The sequence below is a fragment of the Acyrthosiphon pisum genome, chromosome A2 (assembly GCF_005508785.2).
Source record: "Acyrthosiphon pisum isolate AL4f chromosome A2, pea_aphid_22Mar2018_4r6ur, whole genome shotgun sequence".
Classification (NCBI taxonomy): Eukaryota; Metazoa; Arthropoda; class Insecta; order Hemiptera; family Aphididae; genus Acyrthosiphon; species Acyrthosiphon pisum.
The window spans coordinates 15,813,325-15,817,287 of NC_042495.1; positions in this window are offsets into that span (position 1 = coordinate 15,813,325).

Sequence of the window (3,963 nt, forward strand, 5' to 3'; positions counted from 1 at the left end):
GAGTTTTTTGCATCTACTGCTTGAGAAGTGTCTCGCGGAGATTCAAACTTCTGGGTTTTTTTTTTTTTAATATAACTTTCATTTTATACTGGAAATTATTTAACGGATTATTTTTCTGAAAACGTTAACGTACCGTGATCAAAATTTGAACGAGCAAAGTTTTTAATTTATTTAACTTTGTGCACCGTATATAAGGATAATATCATATGTCCATATAATGATGGATTTGGAAGATATGAGGGCTGTCGTGGTGATTTTAAAATGACTGTGTATTACTATTACTTTGTATAACTAATAATTTATTAATATCAATCCACGAACATTGTTCATTTGTAAAAATGAATGTGAATAATTTGAATATAATAAATTATTATAAAATTCAAGTGGATATATTAAAAAAATTCAACAGACAGAATTTGAATAAATTTATTATTAAAAGAAAAATAATGGGGGTGAGCGTTTTGAATCATCCTGTATAATATATAGGTAATATTAATCGCACGTGTTTTACACATTGTATAATTTATATCGCGTTGGCGTTCGACCCGACGAAAACCGTAGATTTCTCTATACATATAGGACATAGGTACGCTTTATTATTTTTTTTTCACTCTTCTCCGCCGAATTCGATTAATTTTTTTCTTCCACTCACGTTATTTACACGATAAAAAACGACGACGTCTCAGCTGCATCACACGCGGGGTATATATAAATCACCGATAAACCATATTGAAACGCGCCCGGCCCGAGACGGACTACGATTTGTCGGCGGGCCCGCGACTTGCCCCGCGTCTAAGTCTCCTACATATTACACGACTCGAGTAATCGTACACCGGCCATGATACCCGGGCGCACTATATTATGTCGTTTGCAGGCGAATAAAAATATATAATAATATTATTATACTATTATTAAAAAAAAAAAAAACCGCTTTGCGCGACATAACATATTATAATAATATATTATCTAATATTATTATTATTATTATTGTATTATACCTGCGCGACGAGCATAAATTATTTATATACGCGACCGTTTTCAATAAGAATAATCCCACGAAACCGTTTCGGCGCACCGTAGCGATGTGTTTTTTCTATGTTTTTACACGCGAGCTTGGATGTTGTGTGCGCCCGCGAAGAATAATTTATTATCATATACACATTATGCGCAGCTGACCGACGTTTATCAGTCCGCCACCGCCGACCGACGATTATTGTTCGCGTGGTCCACGACAGATAATATGCAAACCGTCGTCTCTGGTAACGTCATCATATATTATTATTACTATTATATATATATATATGCGACAAACACGTCTACGATATCCCGGTATGTATTGTGATGGTTGGGGGAGGGGGGGGGGAGAACACGATATGGGTGCCGTGCCGGCGATGGCGCTCCAATCTTGAAAACGAGCTGCAGGAAAAATTTATCCAATTATCATTTTCTTTTAAATTAATACATGATGATAATAATATAATACTATAACGTATTTTACCTCCTGCAGACATCTCCCGATTGAGATATGACATTTACCTACGATTATTACCACCACTTTAATAATAGCATATAATATTGTGTATGATAATCTAAGGCGTATAAATATTAGAATATCATATAATATTACTATAGGAATCCAAAAATATTGTTAAAAAATTATTTAAATTCTTGAAAAATGAGTATGTACCTATATATAACGCGCGTTCAAAAGTGATCAAATTTCCACAGTGATCCCTCAACACTTTGATCACGTCTTTAAAATGTGAGTATCGGAAAATCCTTTATTAATGCACATCTATTATAGATCATTATAGTTGAACTACTTTTCCAAATTTTACATTCGTACGTTTTGTAGTTATTGAGATGTATAATATAGTGATGTGTCAATGTGTCATGTATAGACATGTACCTACGCTACAGGATATACTACACCTGGGTTATATTTTTTAGGAATCCGATTGACAGTGGTATAGCCACGGGCGTGTTAAAAGGGAAATTTTAATATTTATGATTTAGTATAATACAGGCGTCGTGGTGAAAATTATTTTTTAGTCTTTGAGATTGAAATTTGTGACAAACATTAGTGTAATTTCCATCTATCAGTTTTTAGTTTTCTCTAAACTATATGATTTTTATAACAAATTGTTATGGATGGTATGTTTGCGATATAAATTAGGTCAACAACGAAAAAAAATTAGCCACTTATTATTGATAAGAAGTCAAAATTTAAAAACACGATATTAATGACATACGAATAAAAAAATTAAATGGATTAAAAATCACGAGAGCAAATCGCTGTAAAAGATAAAAAAAAAAATTGTACATTTGAGAATATTATATTTTGTCTTTTACAAATACGTTAGCGGTTTTAAGGTCGACATAAAAAAAAAAAAAAAAGTAAAAATAGACGATTTTATCGCGAATATTTCATTCGGATGCCGACAGCAGACAGCTGCAGTGCCCGCGATCACGCGGGTATATTATAATATAATATTTCGTGGTATATACCAAGCGTATACCACCTATATATATAGTGGGTATCTATATACACGTTCTCTGGGCAGAGACCGCGGTTAATACAACCGCATATATGTACGACATTGTACGCGTAAGTGCGTGTGCGTTTTGTATAATATGCGTATACCTTTTTTTTCCTTAATAGACAATATTTATATAGCCCTGCAGCAGTGTTCGACGGACCGTCGTCGCTTTTATCAATTATCTGCACCGTTTTGACGTGTCTTTCCCGAGTGTCGTAAATTTTAAAATCAATTCACCTCGATGCGCCGTGTTTCGGGTCTGAAACATTCGTACAAAAAAATCCGGTGAAACGTCAGAATGATTAATAACGAAACGTCCTTTTTCTCGAAGTCCGTCTTCGCGCGAGCTGCAGCAGCAGTGTTCTCATGCGCGTCAATGAAATAGTATAATACACCTACCTATACATATAATGGTGCGAGTTGTACATAACGATAATAATATTAAATCATAATATTATTATTACTATTATATATTATTATATTTCTTACATAAAAGCCGATTATCGTATTTTCGTCAATACCACGGGATTCTTCCCCTTTACAAACACTCGTCGTCCGTTTGTCATCGTCATAATGCCCATATATATATATATAGGCAGATAGGTACATACGTTTGAAAAACATTTATAATATAATGTTCATCCACCGCGTGTAACCTTAACGTTTTTTTCCCTCCGGAACGTAATTTACGGTTGTCTTATACATCGGAGTTCATAATATTATTATTATGTATATTATTGTGTAGAGATGCGAACGCTTCGCAAGGAATTCGGCCGTAAATCATCATCACAATACGCGCGTACAACATTTCGGAAAACTATATAATATTATGCATAGGTAGGCAGGCAAAGTCCTAGGTAATTCAAATATCATACTTCACATTCAAATGCCGAATCATGCTCGAGAATAAAATTAATCGACAAGTCTTATAATAATAATAAATAATAATAATATACCTTTTATCTAGCTGTTACCTAAAGTATAAAGCAATAATATTATACAGGTACCTCATATTATTATTGCTTCATAGTTTTCAATTTTTGTTTCAATAATTTTAACGTCATCATTCATCATTGCGGTTTTCGATGCGCTTTGAAATAAATTATCTAATGAATTATTACATAATTATATTTACTGAAAATTTCAATGAATGTGATAATAATATTATTATATTATATAGTGGGCATAACTACTATATAAATTATAATCTGGTTGATAAAAATATGAAAGTATTTTTCTTCTTCAACTGGATTGTTTTACTATTTTCAATGACAACAATGACAGTTTTAATTACATATATTCTAAAGTAGAAAACTTTTCTAGGTATTTCGACACATAAAAATCGAATTTACGATGAGAAGTTTATGAGTTGTAAGTATTAAAAAGTATAGATGAGTGGTGTGGAATGGTACGCGGTTACCTT